The sequence below is a fragment of the Hyaena hyaena genome, unplaced genomic scaffold, assembly GCF_003009895.1.
Source record: "Hyaena hyaena isolate Hyena2069 unplaced genomic scaffold, ASM300989v1 scaffold_245, whole genome shotgun sequence".
Classification (NCBI taxonomy): domain Eukaryota; kingdom Metazoa; phylum Chordata; class Mammalia; order Carnivora; family Hyaenidae; genus Hyaena; species Hyaena hyaena.
In genome coordinates, this window is record NW_024080878.1 from 2278181 (window position 1) to 2301209 (window position 23029).

Consider the following 23029-nt stretch of genomic DNA (forward strand, 5'->3'; position numbering starts at 1 on the left):
AGGTCATGGCAAGAAGACCAGGATAGAAATTCCACCTGGATCCAGTACTGGAGAAGGGGGGATCTGTAGTTAATCTTGAACCTCCAATGGGGGTGACTGCTGTACTTTAGTACACAAACACACACACACACACACAAACACACATTATATATAGTGTAATATGTATTACATTATGTAATGTCAGTTGTCTAATATAAATGTGTAATATGTATACATGTATTTTAAATATATAAAATAAACAGTAATACATGGTTGATAACATGGGTGCAGGTCTTTCAAATGATCCTTTTGTTACCTTTACAAAGTCCTGGGTCACAAACCCCTTACAGGTTTGCCCTGGAGTGGGGCCTGCAAGGGTGGATCCACAGCATTGTAGTCAACATTCCAGGCCTGGGGCAAGTCCCAGACAAGCTACATTCCTGACCCCCCACCCTGTTCCTATGTGTCTGGGCTACATGTTAGAACCAGAGCAGAACACAGAAATCCAGCAAGACAGAAACAGACTTGTTCCTGATAATCTAGTGGGAAAATCTATCCTCTTTCCTAATCCTGCAGTCTCCCTGGGAGGTGGGACCCCGACCCGTCTCTCAGAGAGAAGCCCTTTGGGAAATGAGGTAAGTGGCAAGTCTGGGAACAGGTTTGGGAACCTTGGCTTTTTTCTGAAAGGTTATGAGGACTTGATGCCAGAGGTGGGCAGTTGGGAGGGGAACTGTGGCTCCTTTTTGGCTCCCTAAGAAATGGCCCTCCTTTAGAGAAACAGGGCTTGACTGAGGTATGAAACTGACACACCTCACCGACACTGATGTCAGTGACATTTTGATTCTCAGAGCTTCAGAGTTCTCTCCTCTTTGCCAAGACTCTGGGATGGTATTCCAGAGTATCCCTTGTACCTAGCCAGCTTTGCTACCCATCCCCTCGGGCCAGGGAGGACCTCTGCCTTTGACCATGCCATGCTTAGCACAGGATATAAGGGTGGCTTCAAACCCCCTTCCTTTCTTGGCTCAGTCTGCAGCTGTCTCTTACCCTAAATAACAACTCCTATGAGGGCAGACACTGTATCTTATTCATCTTGGGAGCTTCTGGAACTTCTCTTTCCCTTTGTCTCTCCTGTGCCTTGCATACAATATAAAATAGAAGATTGCAGTGACCATTGGCTAAAAACCCCTGTCCCCAGATGCTCCTCTTGGCTGTACTCTCTTTTCCTCTTTGCCCTACAAACCAAATGCTGTGGTTTTATAACTTCACACTGAAAGCCAGAGTTCATAAACTGCACTTTATCTTAGTCTGTGGTCTCTATATTCTTGCCTGATTCCTCTCTCTGGAAATCTCCCAGATAAATCACAGCCAGTCATATCTGTACTGCCCCTCTCCCCAAAAAAGCCAGCTCGAGGGCAGAGTTAGAAGGGTCTTGGGAGAACATCCAGGAAGCCTTATATTAAAGAAGAGAAAACAAAACCCTTGAGGGGAAAAGGGACTTGCCCATGATCATGGTTTTGAGTCTGGGCCAGAAGTCAGCAATCCTGCCCCCCAGGAGTTCCAGAGCTCAGAACACTGGCCAGGTGGCCTCCTTCTTCATGCTGCCTGATGTTTTGAAAGGGCCTTTCTCTGACCCTCACCTTTTAGGTATCACAGCTGGAGAGGCAGTTTGATAGCTTGGCCAGGCCAAGGGTATCTACTCAAGGGCCTAAGAGAAAAGATCTGGCCTGAGAGAGTAGAGACAATAATCAGTGTCTCTCTTTACATTCTCTCCATGCAATAACTTCTGTCAAATAGTAATCTGACAATGAACTCAATCAACAAGTAGTGTCTTGCTCAAATTCACCATGAGCATGAACTTAGTAAAGCGTTCATGGCCATCGGAACTCCCTGCCTATCCCATCTAACTGCCCTCTGGCAGGAGGACTGTTTTGTTTCCGTGGCCTTGTGGTAATGTTTTTCTCATCAGCAGAGGCTGATTCCTGTCTGAGTCCTGACCAAGGCCACCGGCTGCATGCCATACTGAGTTCAGGAGGAGAAGAAGGAGGTATTGCTGCTTAATAAAGCTCTTTTTCAGGCCCTGTTCACTTGAATTCCAGTGAGACCCTGGGTAACAGACAGGGAAATCCTTATTAGTCTTTAGTTTATAGCAGACATTATGGCCCAGAGAGGATGAGCGATTAACCCAAGGCCACACAGCCAGTGAATTATTTATTGGGGAAATGTGTAATGCTTAAATTCCAGATCTACTATTTACGGAAGATCATTTGAATCTAGTCTCCCTGCTCACTAGTTGTGGAATCCTTAGCATTACTTAACCACTCTGCCTCAGTCTCCTTACTCTTTAAATAAAAGAGATAGCATGTCTCTCATTGAAATGCTGGGGGATTAAATTGAACCAATATATGTAAAGTACTTATACCCTGCCTGGTGGTCAGTAAGTGCTGAGCAATGTTAGAAATTGTTGTTACTGTCAAGTTTGACTCTGCCTGGAGACAGAACAAGTGTCCTCTGAGCTCTGGGCAAAAGTCATAGTGCTGCAAAAGCCTTAGAGATAATCTGGTTTGTTTACTGATTTAATTTTATTACTATTAAAAAAAAAACCTGACATTTGAAGATAATTACATAAAATTACTCTTGTGATGTATAGTAATTAGGCATACAAGGTTAGTGGCTCACATAAATGGTTGAAATTATTGTTTCTATAGCCAAACAAAATTTTATTTCTTTCTCTTTTTTTGGTATTCCTTGGTGTCTGTAATAGATGTCCTTGTCATCACATTTCTCCATTACATGCATTAGTTAATACTGATTATATGCACTGACAATGACTCACATTAAGAGACGAAAATAGAAAAAAAAACAGTATTACTCATAATATTCGGGAAGTGGGGGAGGAGAAATGGGAAGAAGTGTAAGGGTGTTAATTTCCTTATCTTTCATAGCAGCCAGTCAATTGAAAGATACTAAAGTTGAAGAATGTTAAAAAAAAAAAAACATAGTGATTCCAGTCTCTTAATATTGTTTATAATATATTTTCTTAACCTTAGAGATATCTTTCAGAAATAACATCTCTTGTGGAGAATAAAGGAAATCAAGGAATTCCATTAGCTTTTCTTTAGTGTCATTGTCTTTTGTTACATTCAAGGAAAACTAAATTTTATACCTTTTTAAAAGTGTTCACTTATTTATTTTGAGAAAGAGAGAGGAGCAGAGAGAGAGGGAGAGAGAAAATCCCAAGCAGACTCCACATTGTCAGCACAGAGCCCTACACAGGGCTGCATCCCACGAACCTCGAGATCATGGCCTGAGCCAAAACCAAGAGTTGGACGCTTAACCGACTGAGCCACCCAGCCACCTCATTAATTTTTATTTTTTAAGTAATCACTACACCCAACATGTGATTCTAAGTCATGACCCGAGATCAAGTGTCGTGTGCTCTACTGGTTGAGCCAGTCAGGTGCCCTTCGTATTATTAAATAGTGTATGAAGTATAATTCCTTTTTAATCAGCCATTTCTTTATATTCATCCATCAATCCCTCTGTCTATCCACCCATTCATCTATCCACTCTCCCTTATTAGTTACTTGACTACCTATACTTCTCTCTGTATATAGAGAGAACTATCTGCAATGAAATTTGCTTGTGTTGGCCATGACTGTTTTGAAGTGGTGGGATTTTGAAGATTTTTAAATATTTTTTTGTGCTCTTCAGCATTGTGCAAATTCTATATAACATGTATCATTTTTATAAAAACAAAGTCTTATCAAAAAAGAGAGGGAGATTTAAGATTTAAGATTTCCCCAACATTTGGAGCTTCCTTGTTCTTGCCACTGCCCCCCCCCCCACATTTATTCTCCAAAACAAAGGGTTTTAGGCTTTACCCACAATATTGTTTCAGATAATACCCACAGTGGTCACACCCCAGGCTCCTATTCCCCCAGTTCATATCAGGGGTCCTGAGTGGCAGAAACCTTTTGCAAAAAGGCTGTGAATAGCCTGGTAGGGAGGCATATAACTGAGGGAAGATGGCCAAGGACAGGAGACAGGAAAAGGGCTCTGATTCCTTGGCATTTCTTCATCTTACACATGATGAGACCACGCCTAGAAAAGAAGAGTGACTTGTTCAGAGTCAGCCAGCCTGTCGCATACATACAAGGCAATCAATTGTTCCTTCAATGGCAGTCAATCCTTTTCTCCAAGCCACACAAGTAAGAAGAGGTGGTAGGGCCTCAGATCCTTATTCTTGGAGTGGACAATGGAAAAAGAAGGAGAATTTTAGGGTGTAGCTCCCCCTCTAGCAGCTAATCCTGTTTTTGTATTAAGTCTACCATAATTAGTACCTGTAAGGACTGCAAGACCCCCTGGAGGCATCTACAGCAGCTACTGCACTGAATGTTTAGAATCAAAAGAAAGATGTCTTAGGCAGATATGTATGGGATTCATGTGGAGAAGATTCAGAAGACTCTGGTAACTGATTATTGTCTTCCTACTCCAACCAGGAGACATTGGCCTATTTACCTATCTTCTCACAGTAGTTTATATTTCTTTGGGGATGGGATGGTGGTAGGGGTGTGGAATGTTTTTTTTTCACAACTCTTGAGGAGGGCAGCCCCTATACAACTCTAGGATATTGTCAGCACCTTCCTGGTGGACAGCTCCACAACAACCACCAGAATCTCATCTCAGTGGGGCCACTGGGCCACTGGTGTTCTCTGAATGATGACTTTTCTTTTTCTTATTATTTCTCCTTTCTTTCTTAATAAAATTGACTTTGTTGTAAGGGGACTTCAATCAAGTGGTTTTATTATTAAAAATACACAAGACAATGTATAAAAAGGAGTATCAAGTTGTCCTGAATAAAGGATTCCTTTGGCTAAATATAACAGCCTGAGTGATTGAACTAGAAACAGCTCAGGCATGTGTGTGTGTGTGTGTCATAGCTCAGGAATCTTTTGTAACAGGACTTTCAGATCCAAACTAACATCAAAAACACATCATCTTACAAAAATTGTTTTGGGCTAGTTCCCAGTGTTAATGCAATATGGGAGAGGCTAGTTAGGCAATGAAATCTTAGAATTTCAAGGATTTTTAAATATTTTAAGGTTAGCGCTTAAATATTTGAAATCTGGGCTCTCTCAGAAAACCCAGAATTATGATTATCATGCCCATAATCAGAAGTCTAGAATGACTCACATCGAGAAGAGAAGTCTAACTGGAAATGAAGGTCTTAGAATTGTGAACACCCTAGGGGAAACATTTGATGATGTATGGAGATTTCTCTGCTAAGAGTGAACAGCAAGCTTTGAAAAAGTGTGATTACATCTACTGCTTCACTTAATCGAAGTAGAACATTGCCACTGAAGCCTGTAGGAAAGTATGTGGCCAGGTCAGGTGATGGCAGGAGAGGCTCTTCATAAAGCCACCTTTACCTGGGAAAGTCACGTTGGCCCAGAGTCTGGTTCCCAGCCTACAGGCTTGGAAATGCAATTTTGTCAATACTGAGGGTGGCTCTATTTCACTCACAATAATGTTTCACTGTCTAAGCTTGCAACAGCTTACTTTGTAAACTATTTCATGGGTTCATTGGCAATGAGAAAATAGAACTCCGTGGGGACTGGACATTTGCTTCTAGTCAGTAGTCCCCCTTTTTCTATTGAAAAACCACCAACCAGGTTATAATCAGAAGGCTGCTTGGTGAATTTGGAGTCAGCATAAGGGGAAGTTGTTTTATGATGGTGAGTTTGATGGCAACAGGTCTGATAAGCCATTCCTCTCATGTCCAAGATGGAGGAAGACCTGCCACTGAAGCTGGATAGGTTAAAGCCTTGGGTGAAGGAGCTGACTCTCTTTTGGGTGCTTCCAAAAGCAGACCCTTAAAAAGGATTTGAGTGCTAATGGTTTATTTGGGAAGTGGTTCGAAGAAATTATGGTAGCAGAATAGGGAGGTAAAACGGAGAAGAGAAGGAAGCCAATAGAAGTGTTACCAAACAAGTTATCATGATGGGCAACTGGAATTTAACCTTCACTGGGGATGCAGAGAGACAGCATAGAATATGCACTTCAGTATTAACCTACCCTAGGGTAAGAGATCTGGGCGCTTTATCCACCATCTCTCATAAGTCATTGATTGAGTGATGATCCTGACCACAGGGTTGGGTTGAGTAGGTAATTTGCCAACATATGCATCCAACTACATATGTAGACAGAATGAGCTCTAGCAGCCAGAAAAGGTCCTCAGGTCAAGAGACACAGGTGTTCTAGTTAAAAGACAGTCTGGTGGGCACCAAAATGAGAAGGCCTGAGGGGAATGAATTGGAGGCACAGGTAGCATATGCTACACTTTCTGTCCATCCTCATATTGTGGATACTGTCTCTGCTTCCATTCATGTTCCTCCTTTTTTACTGTACTGACAATACCCTTTATGATTGTTTCGTTCTTTTTATTTTTAAAAAATGTTTATTTTTGAAAGAGAGAGAGAGAGAACACACATGTGCATAAGTGAGAGAGGGACGGGGTTGGAGAACAGAGGATCCAAAGAGGTCTCTGCACTTATAGCAGATAGCCCTATGGCGGGGCTTGAACCTACCAACTGTGAGATCATGACCTGAGCCAAAGTTGGACGCCTAACTGACTGAGCCACCCAAGTGCTCCTCATTTTTTTTTTATTTTAAAAAAAAGTTTGTTAAATCTAATAAGTTGGATTCTGCTCTTCCTACTTCTGACCCCAGGAATAGTCTAGGATTATTGTTTTTTACATGTTTCTGCTTTTGTTTAGAATGTAGGAGTTTTAACAGTTTAATTAAAATTTTGTGCCTTGCTGATGACCATATGAACTGCTTCCAGGAGGCGGAGGTGACGTTGAGGAGAAACACATCAGTAATCAGAAAGAGAGGAACACTTAGAAACACATTATTTGATGTGTTCTGAACTTTTTATGGAACTTGACCGCTGATTCTTGAGTTCATCTGGAAGAGAGAGGACACAAACCTAGCCAAGAACATTTTGAAAAAGAACAGTGGTGAAAAATTTGCTCTATCAAATATAAAAATATACTATAAAGCTACAGTGATTAAAACATTGTGGTTTGGGGGCGTCTGGGTGGCTCAGTCAGTTAAGCATCCAACTTTGGCTCAGGTCATGCTTTCACGGTGCGTGGGTTCAAGCCCTGCATCAGGCTTTGAGCTGACAGCTCAGAGTCTGGAACCTGCTTTGGAGTCTGTGTTTCCCTCTCTTTCTTTTTCCCTCCCCTATTCATGCTCTGTCTCTCTGTCTCTCAAAAATGCATAAATGTTAAAATAAATTATTAAAAAAGCAACAAAAAACTCAACAAGAAAATTATGGTTTGGGCACAATAATAGACAATTCAGCGGAACAGAATAGAGCCCAGAAACAGAGTCATCTCTATGTGGGAGTTTAGTATATATTGAATATGGGATTTTACATGAAAGGGTAAAGAGGGAGGAATAAGTGTGAATTATAAAATGGCGTTATTAGATATCCATTTGGAAAAGAATTAAGTCAGATTCCTATTCCACACATATACAAAAATAAAATTCAAATGGATATAATATTAAAGAACAAACTAAACACATTTTAGAATAAAATATATGAAAGTATTTTTTAATCTTGTGGCGGAAAGGGCATTTTAAGTAAGAAAATTTAGAAGTCTGGAAGAAGCTGGTAGATTTGACTACCTAATACTTTTGTGCAAGCAAAGACACCATCAATGAGTTACAAACACAAAAGAAATTCTCTGAATTTCTGTCTCCCTCTCTCTAGTTCTTGTCTTTCTACTCTTCCCAGTCCCTGGCCACCTTCCCAAGTCCCTGGCTCTCCCTCTCTGAGTCTCTGGTTCTTTTTCTTTGGGTTTTTCCCTTTCTGGGGTCTCAGTTTGTCTAACAGTCTGTCTCCTCAAGGGAAAACCAACAGGTCCCAGACAGACAAATGGTAAAGCATAGACTGAGGAAGCAGTAAGAAAAAAAATAGAGTTAGGGGAAAGACTTATATATATATAAATATATAACAAAATATTAAGATTCACAAAGTATACATGGCAACAATAAGTCAATTAAAAAAGTTAAGGTGTTACTAGAAAATTAGTATATAAAATAAAGGATTGAGTCACCCAGGTGGCCCAGTTGGTTAAACATCTGACTCCTGCACTCAGCTCAGGTCCTGATCTCAGAGTTCATTGGTTCAAGCCTCACTGCTTGTCTGCTGCGCTGACAGCAGAGCCTGATTGGGATCCTCTCTTGCTCCTTCACTCTCTGCCCTTCCCTTGCTTGTGTGTGTGTGTGTGTGTGTGCTCTCTCAAAATAAATAAACTATTAAAAAGATATTAAAAAATTAAAGGATCTACACAGCTAATTCAAAGATGTTAAAATGTAAGTGGCTTAGTGGATGCTCTGAGGCACCACTGATTTCCCCCTTCAGAGCAACGGAGGGAGAGGCACCCATCTCCCAGATTCTGGGAGTCTCAGAGCCTCATGGCTCTCAACTGAGTTCCCCTATGGGAATTGTCATTTATTTGGAACAAAAAGAAATTCTGTGGTTCCTAAGAAAGCAGTCACGCAGAAGTCTGATATACACTAAAAATGGTGTCATTGCCTGTCATTTGTAAATAAAAGTGGTCTTCACAGCTGCCACCATAATTCTTGATTTCCTAAATGTAACTTCAATTTTTTTAATTTAAACATGTAATTCTCTTCCAAAAGAAAAACGTGAATGACATAATTTGCCTTTATGTAGATTACATTCTATTGCCTAAATCAAGCCTGTTTTGGTATTTGCTTGCTTTTAGGTCAGTCTGTGAGATTACTGGAAAATCTGCCCTACCTTCCCTATTCTCTTGGAATATCTGACCTCTGTTGCAGCCACCTGCTGTCATACCCATCAGTACCCGAGGGCCAGCAGAGGGGGCAGCAGCTGAATGCTTCTCTGAGATCTGACTGCCCTAGGAGCACAGAATCACCCTGTGGTCTGGAGCAGAACTGCAGTTATGTGAGTTGGTTAAAGGGAAATGTCCCTGACAACAGCTGGGGTTGTAATTGTGAATCCTCTGGCAGCTCTTCGAATCCATGTGCTCGTCCTCCCACATCGCCTCCCCCAAAATGCAATGTGATAGGATGTTTACTGCCCACCTTGAACAGTTGAGGTCCAGAAAGCCAAGAGTGTCAGCAAGGAGGACAACAGGAGGGCTTGAACCCAAATGTCAGACTACACATATTCTTAAACGAGGGCATGGCTCCCTTAAATAGCCCTCCCTTCCTCTATGCTCTGAAAGACCCTTGTACACTCCCAGTTATTTCAGATTGGAAGTATCTCATAAGTTTTGGATTATTACTATAACACATGGGTAGGTATGAGGTGGTTATAGTCTACCATCAGACATACCTCTTGGGTTCTTGTACACCTGTAGAGTCCAGAGGACACAGCAAAAGATTCATTAATTTTTTTATCAAATAATTCATGGACCCATGAATAGCCCCATGAACCCATGGACAGAACCCATGAACAGAAGTAGCTTAGATATTCTTTTAAAAAAATTTTTTAAATGTTTTATTTATTTATGAGAGAGAGAGAGAGACAGTGTGAGCAAGGGAAGGTCAGAGAGAGAGAGAGACACGGAATCTGAAACAGGCTCGAGGCTCTGAGCTAGCTGTCAGCACAGAGCCTGACATGGGGCTCGAACCCACGAACCGTGAGATCACGACCTAAGCGAAAGTCGGACGCTTAACCGACTAAGCCACCCAGGTGCCCCTAGATATTCTACTTCTTAGCCTCCCCCAGGGTCTAAACTCCATTCTAGAACTGTTGGCATCATACCCTGAGATCTTCAGGTTTTAATGTCTTTCAAAATCATCATATAGAAGCATCCATAAAACAAGTCATCCTCGGGGCGCCTGGGTGGCTTAGTCGGTTAAGCGTCCGACTTTCGCTTAGGTCATGATCTCGCGGTTCGTGGGTTCGAGCCCCACGTCGGGCTCTGCTGACTGCTAGCTCAGAGCCTGGAGCCTGTTTCAGTCTGTGACTCCCTCTCTCTCTGACCCTCCCCTGCTCACGCTGTCTCTCTCTCTCTCTCTCTCCTAGAAATAAATAAAAATATTAAAAAAAAAACAACAACAACAAGTCATCCTCTTTCTAATATTGATTGTCATTCATAGCCTGGGATTTTTATGCTAACCAAGTTTCTGACACTCTACTATGACTATCTAGACATAAAACTTCCCCACAAAAGATGCTGGGATTATGTGTAGGTAAGAAGTGGATGAGGGGAAAAGAAAACCTCATGCTTTTACTGTATCTCCTGGGTTGGTCTCCTTACCACCTGTGGGCTCCTTGAAGGCAGGAGTGAGCTACAATCCCTCCTACTCTGCACTAAACAGAGTCTGCTGCAAAGCAAAAATGTCAATGAACATTGGATGACTGAAAACACCCAGGCTAGAGAGAAGCAGACCCCAACAGCATTCTGGAAAGCCACAGCTCCTCCACATGTGACTGGTATGACTCCTTTTTATTCATCCATTCAGCTACATTAACAACTATCTTCACCAGCTCTGGGGCAGAGAGCAGAAGGCTCCATTCCTCACCTCAAGGAGCTTTCCAAGCTGCTCTGGAGGAACCATGCAAGCCAAACTATCATAGCACTATCTTATTATTACTAGGACTAGGGTTGACATGGGACATGGTAGGAGCTCAGAGGAAGGACATTCATCCAGATAGGAGATTTGGGGAAGGCCTGAAGTTCTTTCTAGAAGCTAAGATCCTGGCCAGAGATGGGGAGAGGGCGAGGGGAGCCAGCAGAGAGGGAGCTGGCCTGCAGTGGGGCCAACAAAAAAGTTGGCTAGGCCAGGAAGGGGAGTGAGAAGCCTCAAATGTAGCTTTGACACTGTTTTTCTTTCTTCTGGAGAGCTGCCACGTGCCGCCACAGAGAGCATTTCACGGGTAGATGCATATTATTGCAATGTGTTTATCTAGGAAACCAGAGCCCAGCTCCAGCATCTGGTTTTCAGCACAATCCTGAATGAAGTCCAATTTTCCAGTTGGGTTAATGAAAATAAAACTTGGGAAGTTGTGGGCTGGCTGCATCAGGGGTTGAGTCCTGGGCTCATGCAGGGTCATGGACTGCAGGGCCGGAAGGGCTTGGGCAGGTCATGGATTCATTGTGGGCTGGCCATCAGGCCGGAGCCAAAGACAGGGAGGGAGAGCTGCCTGGACCAGTCCTGAGGAACACTCCTCATGCAGGAATGGCTGTTTTTAGATTCTGTCTCAACCTGACAAAAGTTGACCAAGCACCTACTGTGGCCAATGAAATGGGCTGGGTGGTGCTGTGGGGGGTGAGATGCAGATGTGAGCCCGAGCTTGTCTTTAGTCTGCTGGCACATAGGCCAGTGGGGGAAAGCCATGACCAAACAAGCTGACTGATGAGCAGATCTGATAACAGCCCCCATCAGTACTTGCCACTTTGAAGCTGTCAGGAGGCTTGGGATCAGAGAGGAACCCATTCTTAAAACCAGCGTAACAAAAGATACAGCCAGGTTCCAGAGAGACCTGGAACCCACAACAAAAAGTCCACAGGCCCTCCTTTTACCTCATGTCTTCAGTCTTGCATATTTGTTTTATTCTCCTCTTTCATTGCAGACTTTCCAGACTGCATGGCAAGAAAACACGATTTCCCCATAGCTTCTGAGTTCCCATGAGCCTCTTGCTTTCTTGATCTCTCTTCCTTCCCCAATTTCAAATTCCTTGGGAAAAGATTTTAATTGGCCCTGGTGGTGACAAAAAAATTCTTGGTAAAATCAGCTATGGCTAGGGATCAGAGTTACATTTGTAAAGACTGCTAAAATGAGCCTACCCTGAGATCCCATGCTCACGGCTCTTTTTCATGTCAAAGTATTTACAGTAAGACACAAATCACAAATAGTTTCTCCTTTGACCCTGACTCTACCTCTGTGAGGGAGACAGGGCAGGGAAATCAAAGCTCTCCTGTTAGTTTCAGAAACAGGGCTGGACCTGTAGCTCCTAACTCCCAGCCCAGTGCTCTTTCCACTACACACTGTTCCTTTGGTCCTGATGTGAAGCCAGCAATTGTGAAATAGACTTTGCCTATGCAGTTTCCCCTCAGGAACAACTGCAAAATGAACAGTGTTGATTAGAGAGAATTTTGTTGGCGGGCTTTGGAGGGAGCTGGGAGCCAAATACCAGTGGTGTGGCTTGTTGTGACCCAGAAGGTGTGTGTCATAGGCTCCTGACAGGGTGACCTCACACAGGGGTATGAGGATCCTGGGGGAAGGATGGTCTCTTACTCTTATCTTCTTTACCTGGAGGCTACTTCTTAAGACAGAGTGTAGGAAAAGCCAAGGCAAGGAAAGGAGGAGATGCCTCTTTCTCTTGAGTTCTGGCTCAAACTAGGGAATCAGAGAGTTACAAAATGACCTTTGGTGGAGAAGCCTTTTCCTGAGGCTTCAGAGGAGATTCCTCATGCCAGGTCAGAAAGTTAGCTCCTCCTGAAGGACTCCAAGGGGAAGGAAATTTGGTGTCTCCTGGTCATCTTTCAAACCTGCTAGCAATGACGTTTTTCTTTCATTCTACCTCTTGGTGTGGGAAGCAATGCTAAGGTTCTTGAGGATGCTATCAGTTTCATGTATGCTTTGCTGTTTCTGCTTCCATCTTTCCAGTACTTCATGGTTGCAACCATTGATATTACCATTTCCAGGCCTGAGTCCATCCCAGAGCCTAGCCAATCTTGATGGTTACTTCAGTCCTCATTCCCTGGGGCTTGAAATCATTTTCCTATCAGTAGACTTGGTACAGAGAATGCTAGGCTGGGCCCCTGGTTGGGCTTTTCCACCCTTACTGTGCTGGCTAGTAACAGACTGGGCTCCCACCTTGGTCCCTTCTTCCTAGTTCACTTGGTTATACTTTCCTGAACCCAAACTTCTTGGGGCTCTATACCCAGTTACAAACTTTGAACTTGCTGTCCATTCCTCTAGCCACTGATGAATGGGACCCTGTGCACCATGATGCAGCTGTACCTGGCTCTACATTGGCTCTCATCTCTGACATTTTTGCCTATGGGACAGGCTGTCTTTGATACTAATGCAAAGCAGAAATGCCCTCTGAACTTTGCACCTGCCCATTTTGAAGCTGGACTGGAATCCCCAACTCAGTGTTAATGAGGAGGTTCTCTCTCTTTTCTCTTGTTCCTTCCACTGGCCTTGCATACTACTCCTGTGTGCCCATTCTAGTGACACTTGGCTGTGCTTCCTGTCTCACTGGATCCTGCACTGGAGTCTTCTCTTCTTTCCATTTTTGTCTCTTCTGTTGGTTGCAAGGGTTGTTGGGAGTCAATGGGCAGCAAATCTTCCCCCAGGAGACAGATCTCCTAGTGTACCAAGAATCAAGACTGTCATGTAAATATGTCCCAGAGTATTATGGATCATCTACAACAGCTCATCAACCAACAGGATTAACCTGAATACAAGCAGCTCTGCCCAAGGTGAGTAGAAAAGCAGACTATATTTTTCATTCTTTTGATTTTAATTCTTTCCCTTGATTCATGCAGGTATCACCTGAATACACTCAAGGTTGATCTTTCCTAGTCTCTTTCTTAATCCATGTACTGAAATGACATTGTTTACATCTTTGAACTTGGGTCTATTTAAGTTTCCTGCAGGTGCAGAGTCTGTTCTGTCTAATCACCTCCCCTTACTTAGACATAGTTTCTATAGCTTTTGCCCAAGGCTGAAATTCCCTCATTCACCTACCCACCTACTCGCCCAATAACCCATCCATCCAGTCATTCAATAAGTGCTTCTGCCAGATTCTGTGCTAGGCAATGAGAACACAGCAATAAACAAACCATGGCTTGTTCCCTCAAGGATCTTTGTGCCCTGCCTCTGTCTCCCCAGCACTTCTCAGCTGGAGACGCTGGTGTATCTGCCTTTAGGCCTGGGCTCATTCTTGTGGGGATGACAGACTAAAGTGGGGGAGACTGATGATAAGCATGCAAACATATAATTAACTGCTAATTGGTGAAATGCTATATAGGAAGTAAGTGGGACAGTCAAAGAGAATAACAAGGAACTAGAGGGGGAAAAAAAAAAAAAGGAACTAGAGGGGAGACCTATTTAGAAAGGATGTTGGGGGTAGGCTTTTTGAGGAAGTGACCTTTAAGCTGAGATCTGAAGGATATGGTAGAGGGATAAAAATGTACAGGCAGTGGGAAATAAAAAAATGTTAGGGCCCTGAGGTGGGAAAGAAAATGAGTTCCAGGAAGGGAAAGGCAGTGTGGCTTAAGTATGTGCAGCAAATGAGAAAGTGGCATGAAATGAGATCAGGGAGGCAGGCAGGAGACATATTCATGCACAACTTTTTGGCCATGGTGAGCAAGTTGGAAAGGGGAATGGCTTAAACAAGGATTAATGTGATCTGGTTTATATTTTTAAGATATAAATTACAAAATATGAATATACAATATAAATTATATAAATTAAAATATAAAATTTTAACATAAATTTTTCTAACTGCTCTGTGGAACATAGATTGGAAAGAGGCCACATGGATGCAAGAGACTAAGTAGGAACAACTGCAGTCTTCGAGCTGAGAGGTGATGGTCGCTGGGTCTGACGTCATGGCACTCAAGACATTTCAGATATAGAACAAGAAGATCAGATGTGGTAGATGAGGAAGACTCCACATATAACTTCCATGTATCTGGCTTCAGAAACTGGCTGAATAGTGGTGCCATTAACCGGGAGAGGTGGAGACAGCAAGGAGAGAAGCTTCAGAGTTTGGGGGAGGAATCCAGAGTTCAGACTTGAGCATGTTAAGATCTCCATTAGACATCCAAGTAGGTCAAGTAGGTAGGTGGATAAATGAGACTGGCACTCAGAGAAGAGGTTTGGGAAGGAGTTAAATAGATCAGACTTGTCAGCACATAAAGAATAGATAAGACAGGAGGACACCTTCTCATCTGCTGCCCTGGGAGCTTTGCATCCGACCTAGTATCCCTCATGCTGTCTTGAGGAAAGAGGTCAGGGCTGGAGGTCCCAAGATACCCTTCTAATAGAAGTGAGAGATCTTGGATTCCTGAAGGGCCAGGACTATGCAAGAATAATGATTCAGTTGGGGCAGGAGAATTTTCTCTTCTCCACTGGGACCAGGCTTTCCTAGGATTGTTCTAAATTCCATTGATTATTTTTTGCTTTGCCCTGGAAACAACGACATTTTATGTAAGCCCTCTCAGAACATGACAAATCATGGAAACATTCTCTTGAATTTGGATTGAGCAAAGGCAGAGATGGCACATCATGCTCTGGAGTGTGGGGGACATCCTGAGGATGCACCACAGGCAAAAGATCTGGGAAATGGATGCAGGTGCTCAGGCTGAGTCACTGCAGTTCTTCACCCCTGAGAAACTCATGCATAGCTTCACGCAATGCGGACGGAGGGCAGGAAAGGGGGGTGGGGCTCACATGTGTCTGATATTGAAGGTGGGAAGGAAATAATTGGAAAGAGAGGAGAAAATGTCATTTCTGTGGAACAGAAGGACATGGTGTGCTACTCTGGCTTCCAGGAGGAATGTTTATTGCCTGGGGCTCTGGTCTGTCTCTATGGCTGGGCCCTCTGGGATAGAAGAGTACGTCTGGACCTCAGAGACTCTCTAGAAGAGGTGGCTGCTGCCATCATTCTTAAGTTTATAAGACACATTTGGGGGGCACCTGGGTGGCTCAGTCAGTTAAGCGTCCAACTCTTGATTTCAGGTCATGTCATGTTCTCAGTGAGATTGAGCCCTGTGTCAGGCTCCATGCTGACAGCACTAAGCCTGTTTGGGATCCTCTCTATTCCTCTCTATTCCCCTTACCCACTCGCGCTTATTCTTTCTCTCAAAATGATAAACTTAAAAAAAAAAAAATAGAGAACGTATTTGGGAAAGCAGAGTCCTTTCTCTGCTCCCCACATGCAGAGGTTCCTGAGCTACTTCTTCAGGAGTGAAGTGCCTCAACTCTACCCTAATGCTCTCGCTTCTAATTTCTTTGATTTATTTCTCACTTTCTCTCTGTTTCTTGTCCCTTCTCATACCTTTGTTTTCTGACTCTCCACCTCCTAATGGAATGAAGTAGTGTGTATGGGGTGATAGTGTTGGCCATAGCTGTAGAATACTGATGGTGGGAACAGAAAGTGAGGAAGAAACTAGAAGCTTCTGTCTTCCCTGACCCCAGAAGGTATTACTTCAAGCCACAAGTCTGCAATACTACTCAGTAATCAAGGAGGGGGTGCAGGATGGGGATGAACACTCTAGTGGGTAAGAAGGAGGGCAGCTGTCTCCATGGGCACATTTGCTAGAAGACAGTCTTCAAATTGGTATGTTGACACAACAGTTAAGATGATAATGAAGAAAGAAAACTTAGTGGAAGCAATGTTGAAAGCAGAAGTATAAATTTGTAGAGATGATAGTCAAAGTGTGGCCCCCTGCCGGTCCTTCTCCCTCACTACCCTTCTCCAATTGCCAAGGGGTTCTCCCTGTGGTTAAACCCTGTCTCATCTCTAAGGATAAGACAGTGTAACTGGAGGCAAAGCAATGGCTGTTGAGAATTCAGTGACAGAGGTGCCCAGGAGATGCTGGTACAGAAGCTCTGGATGGTAAAACCATCCTCCTTTTTCCTTTATTCTCCACCTTTTATGAGTTTTACGGAGCAAATACATCAACCCTGGACAAACACTCCATTGGCTTCTTCATCTTTATCATAGTAAAATCCAAGTTCTTATCATGGACTTATGATCCTGTGTGACTTGGTCTCTCACTACTTCTCTTATACTCTCTATTGTTCACTTTACTGCAGCCATACTGGCCTTCTTGCTGCTCAAACATGCTGGCATGTCAGGCCTCAAGATCTTTGCATTTACTGTTCCCTCTGCTTGGAAATCTCTTCTCTCAAAGACCTGTGTGGCTCACTGTCTCACTTCCTTCAGGCATCTGTTCAAATGCTACTCTAACAAAAATGCTTTCTCCAGGCATTCTTCATAAATAAGACACCTCACTCATTTCCTTCTCCACTATCCATCCCCTTGTCATGCTTAGTTTTTCTTCATTGTTCTTTATTATCCTATAAAATATTATATTTATCTGTTTTCCATCTATTTTTTTTTATGCTTGAATCTATTTTTTTTTTCACTACTGCATTCCCAAAGCCTAAAATAGTGTCTGGAATGTGTAGAGATTCAATAAATATTTGTTGAGTGAGTGAATGAGTGACTAAATCTGATGAGAATAGACATTTTGGTGACTCTTTAGCATTGATATGTAATCTGCAGAGTGAATGTTTGTTACGCTTATCAACATTTTCTTTAAATTAAATCCATTTTCTCATAATCTTGTCTCATCAGTACAAAGGACCTCCTCAGTGTTGGGTCATGAGCCAATCTATTCCTGGAAGAATTGCAAGAACAGGACAGTCCAGCCGAGTGATACTCAAGTTGGATCCTTGATTCCTGAGAAGGACACACCACAGTCAGGACTTCCACAGTGATCTCACACTTATTTGAATTCCCCCAGAAAGAAGCCTGGGCTGTGTCCCTCTTTGTGGATTAACTGGAGAGAAGGGTTCTATTAGGAAAATAGAATAGAATAGGTTCTAGAGAGAAAACAGAACCGAAAGGACACACACACACACACACACACACACACACACACACCCATAGGAGTCTATCTATATATCCATCTGTATCAGAAAGCTGGGTGAAAGCATGGGCAGGAAATGGGTAAGACTGGAAAGGGGGACTCAGGAGGAAAGAATGGGAGATGAGAGAGGTACAGATTTGGAGGAAGAGAAATTGAGGGAGTGTCAGCAGAACGACCACTGGCTCAGCAGAGTAGATGGAGAGGTTATTCTGAAAATACTGAGGTTGGCAAAGGATACTTTGGGGGTTTGAGGGGAAAAGAGAAGGGCAACTTGTTGGCTAGAAAAGTCTTCAGGAAGGCTCCCTGGTAGATGGAGATCATGACTCTGTAGTGGGGCCAAACTGATCCTCCTGTGGTCCTCACTGCAAAGGGTCGGGATTAGGAAAGAGGGACCAGAAGTGAAGGAGGCCAGAGTGCGCATGGCTGACCCGCACTGGGAGAACTGTGAGAGGTCAGTCTGGAGACTCAAGGGCAGACTAGGTAGAGACAGGGAAGAGGCTGTGCTTTTAAAAGGGGGCCCCAGAGCTAAAGGAGATGGCAGTTGTCCTCATGGTGACTGTGTCATACCCTTATATGTGCTCTTTCCTGAGGCTAAAACAGCCCTGCCTCTGACATATCTTGGCAGTGACAACTCCAGGCTCCCCTTCTTCCCTCAACTCTGAAGCAGAGACAATCATCTCCTCCTCTGTGCTTCCAATGAACTGGACTTGCCTCTTCACGGCACTTTTCAGGCTGGATGGAAAGCAGCCCTGTCTGTCTACTCCTCCCTTTGCTCAGACCTTCAAGCCTTGAGATTGTGGCTTCTTGGGGGACAGGCTTGAGTCTTGCTCATCTGTGGGGCTCCTGAGCCGGCACAACTGGTCCCACACAGCTCACTGTGTTTGTTAAATAGCTACGCCTGGAAATGGAGCTTTGTGACCGTCGGTTCACGAAGGGCCCCTGTCAAGGCCTGGGGCTCCCAGACCAACTAAGGGTGAGGGGAGGGGACATGTGGGGGTTGGGTATCTCTTCCTTGCCTTCTGCTCTCCCTTTTCTTTCCTTCCTGCCTTTCTGGTTCGGCTCTTCCACTCTCTGTTCCAGGGGAAGTTGACAGAAAGATACAGACCAGATGGTGGTCTCAGCCGTGGGAGGGCCCAAGCAGTCCCCGATGCCCAGGACTGCGGCAAGTTCAAGCTGGACCGGCCTGCAGCGAGCGCAGAGAGGCTCCTCCAGGCGGCGCGCGGAGCTCGGGAGCAGGCGGTGGAGAGCGGGCGCGACCGCACCGTGGCCCAAGGAACAGCAGGGGGCGCCTCCACTCCAGGAGGTCCGGGACTGCGTTTAGAGACTGCAGCCCCACAGATGGGAAACAGACCCCAGAGGGCAAAGAAACTGCCTGTAGTCACGAAGCCAGTTCACGGGCTGAGAAGAGTCACCCGCGGGCTTGCGCTGCCACTCCCCAGCTGTGTGGTCACATCTATAAAATGCGGATAATAATAGGGTGATTAAATGTGAAAATGTTCTGAAAGTGGCTTTTCACATCTGTCACTGACAGAGTATGAACTGTCCCTAGGACTTAAATTTCCTGATTTCCAGCCTAGTAGCTTTTGCATCCATCAAACATGTTTGGCAGAGCTAAGGTGACCTGTTCTACTTGGGTAGAACCACCCCAGTGGTTCTCACTTAACCACTGTAAATGCTGTTGACTCCTGCCAGAACTTTTTATTACATGGTGGGGGCACAGTAGAGGGGGGATTGTGGATGCAAGCAGAGTGCACATTTGCTTCCTCCAAACCTTACCGAGTCCATGATTTGTTTACCAAACATTTGTTGAGCATCTATTATGTGTTCCAGGCTCTGTTCCAGGCACTGGGGAATACAGTGGTGAGCCAGATGCAAAGTTCTTCCAAGTATGGAAATTCTAGACATTTTTTTCACCTTTGAAGTCCTGATTTATCTTGCCTTAGATTAGTTTCAGGCTCCTGTAAACCAGGGGCAGAAGGCTCTTCCCTTCCACCCTCAATCCCAGTTTCTGTGAACGACAGCCTGGGCAGAGCTCTGTGCCTGGTGCAAAAGGCCAGGCTCAGCAGGAGAAATGCCTGCCCCCGTCTCTCCTGAAGCTTCCTCAAAAGTTGCACTTCCATAAGGGTGGTGAGATCTGGGCTTTGTCAGCATGTGCTATCCTCAGAGCCTGGTTGGACTTACCCAGAATAAAACACAGTTGAGCTTTGGGCTTGTTCTCTGCCCTTCCTCTACTTCACCCTAAAGAATTCACTCACTCAGATTCCCTAGCCTCAGCATTAGGTGCCAGTTTGTGCCTTCCTGAAACTTCCTTGTTGCTGGTTCTCACCGACTGGTTCTCTCGGCTCCTGCTTTCTCTCCAAGCCCAGGTCCAGAAATGAAACCAATGGCTGATGATTTTCAGATTCCCCCAACAGTCCTGTCGGGGTGGAGGCAGCCATGGACCCCAGGACAGGCACAGGGAGGCCTGGAGTTTGGTCCTGCTGCTCTTACTTGTTTGCTGTGTGATGTAGGGCAAGTCACTTTCCATTTCTGGGTTCAGGTTACTTGTTTTTCTGGCTATCCATTTATCCATTCAACAAGACTTTTGACTATTCTCCATCTGTGGGGACTGTTGGGTAACGTCTCAGCCTCTCAGCATGGCATTTGAAACCCTTCACAGTCTGAGCCATCCACGAGGGAGCTGGATGCTTCCTGAACTGTTCTTATTTTGCCCTGATTTCACAGTCCTTCACATACCACACCTGGAGCTGCAGCTGGTCTCCTGTGCCAGGCAAGCTGGCAGGGACACACTCAGGGCACCTGAGTACAGAGAAGCTCTGTCTTCCTCAAATTTTCCTGGGAATTCTGGATGCCTGCTGCTAAAAGACCCAAGTGTTTGGAAGAAGCCCTCCCCGTCCCTGAGTTCAGGCCTAAACTTGGGGGTGATGGAGAAGGCAGAGAGAAGTAGGTTATTGAGAGCCAGCTGACCTGGAGAGGCTCAAAGGGGTAAGCCTCTGGGTAAATAGGCCAGGGAAGAGAAGGAAAGATGGGAGGACAAAGAATTTTGTAGAAATTACGTTTTGACCCATGGAAGTGGTCATGGGCAGGTTGTCTTGACTCAGGAATGGGTTTTGCTTGAGTTTGCTGCTTCCTTGGGAGCCAGACTTTAGGGGAGAACACGGCCTGGACATACTGAGCACGTGTTCTGTCCCATCACTTGACTACAGTTCAGGGTTTGGTGCATGGCTCAAGGGCTGTCTAACAGAGTGAATTCCAGGAACGGAGCAGGGGTTTGGGGGAAGAGGCTTGTTCTTCTCCCATTGGCCTTTTGCCTGGAAAGATGAAAGCCTGATGTTACTGGTAGTCATTCTTCCTTAGATGTGAAATCTGAGATTGAAGTCAGCAAGGAGGAGAGCAGAGGAGAGGCAAAGGTAGACTGGAAAATGTCATTATTTGAGCCCCATAATATGTTTTGCCTAAAGTTAGCCATCCCTGAGACTTAAGAAATGTGTGTATGTGTGTGTGTGTGTGTGTGTGTGTGTGTGTGTTTAATCATTTGCAACAAAAAAAGTCCTATACAATATAGAGCCTGTGATAAAATTTGTCTTCAGAAAGAACAATGTGCCAGGGGAAGATTCCTCAAGAGATCATCAGAATTCAGTCCCGAGGTGACTCAGTGACACCTGTCTGCTGATTACTGCTATCCTGTGCAAGGTCTAGTAGGGCCCTACTGATCAGAGACTGGCTGCCTGGGGGACTCAGGAGAGCTGCTTCATGGCTTCAAGAGATGCATGCCCAGAGCTTGCCCACCTGAACACTGCTGTACCTGTCTTGTGCCACCTGTCTCTGCGGCTAGGAAGGGGCTGGGCTGATTACCATCAAATTCTGCAGCCCAAGGTAAGTCTGCTCACAAAATCTAGGACAAAGGGAATTATTAGACACCTAAACTTGGACTTAATCTCATAGCAGGTGCACTTGGGTAGGGGGTTGTGCTTCTGGAAGCCCCACTTAGAAGCAAAGGCTGGGAGAGAAATCCAATGTCCTTCTGATACCTTTCATCACAACAGTCATTAAATTATCACTCTGTAATTATGACAACCTTCTGACAACTCTTCCCAAAATGGACTTCCGGGTCTCAGCCTGGAAAAGTAGTAGGACCCACAAGGACAAGGGGTCAGGGCCTCTGGCCTTCAGAGGTCTCTAAATGGATGAGAGGCTGGAGATGGCTCCAAAGACGGAGACGGAATAGAATCGAATATCAGTACACGTTATATAGAATTTGTAGTTTGCTGGATTTGTACTCAGAGCATAACTGAAATTATCTCAGGAGTAAATGGTAGTTCTCATTTCAGATGAACTGTGTTGTCCTCAACAAAGTTTGTGTGAGGGGCGCCTGGGTGGCTCAGTCTGTTGAGCATGATCTCACAGTTTATGAGTTCCCTGTTCGTGAGTTCAAGCCCCACATCAGGCTCTCTGCAGTCAGCATGGAGCCTGCTTCAGATCCTCTGTCTCCTTCTGTCTCTGCCTCTACCCCTGCTTGGACACTCTTTCTCTCTCAAAAATAAAATAAAAATATTTCAAAAAACCCAAAGTTTTTGCTGCCTGCATAAGTTATCCTCAACTTTTATATGTTCTGATCTTCATATAACTTTTATGTAACTATACACTGATATCTGAAAACTGGTACTTTATCAGTCGACGAATGATGATTTTGTGTTTTCTCTTGGTGCTCTCTTGGTACCTGCCGCTGCTAGGGGATAAAAGACTGGGTCTCCACCTAGGTGATGGGGTGGGTGTACAGGAACTGTTTATGGTGGAACTGGCCCTTTTCCCTCAATGTACCAGGCAGGGAGGACTGCGAATCTCCTGGATACCTGAGGCTTGGGGTATTGATGTCAGGCCTTGCGTGTTGATGTCAGGTTGCTGGACAGAACAGGTGCTTTCATCTTCCCTCTCTTTTCCTGTGGTCTTTGCATCTGGGGGGTGGGGAAGGGGTTCAGATGCTGGTGGTTCTCGGTCATGGTAAGAGGGGTCTTCTGGTAAGGGATGGTAGAGGTTTTCCCCCATGCTGAAGGAAGTGGAGAAGATGAAGGTGGAGAGGAGTAGTGGAATCACGGCATATGAGTCCCAGTCTACACCTCTCTTGGCCCCATGCAGCAAAATGGGAAAGGCTTTCACCTGCCAGGACCCCAAACAGGCATAATGCCTACATAACAGGGAAGATATTTTTGCACATGTAAAACTGATATATTTAATAGCCCCTTACATCACTGCTTTCCTGTGGAGATGCAGCCACAAAGATCATCACTAGAGGGCAGGAGAGACGTCTTTAGTAAAACAACAGGCTTCCAGCCCAGACCACTTCTCCCCGTCTGCGGCTATACTGC

The 23029-nt window shown here is 44.6% G+C and overlaps 1 long non-coding RNA gene across 1 annotated transcript in view; it reads left to right on the forward strand.

Annotated features, from left to right (window-relative positions):
* Positions 1–489: 489 nt before the first annotated feature.
* LOC120240024 overlaps positions 490–23029 on the forward strand; it is a 56925-nt gene continuing 34385 nt past the window's right edge. Inside the window, exons 1-2 of the long non-coding RNA XR_005530566.1 lie at positions 490–614; positions 8781–8980. This is a non-coding gene — a long non-coding RNA (uncharacterized LOC120240024). The remainder of the gene's footprint in view (positions 615–8780; positions 8981–23029) is intronic.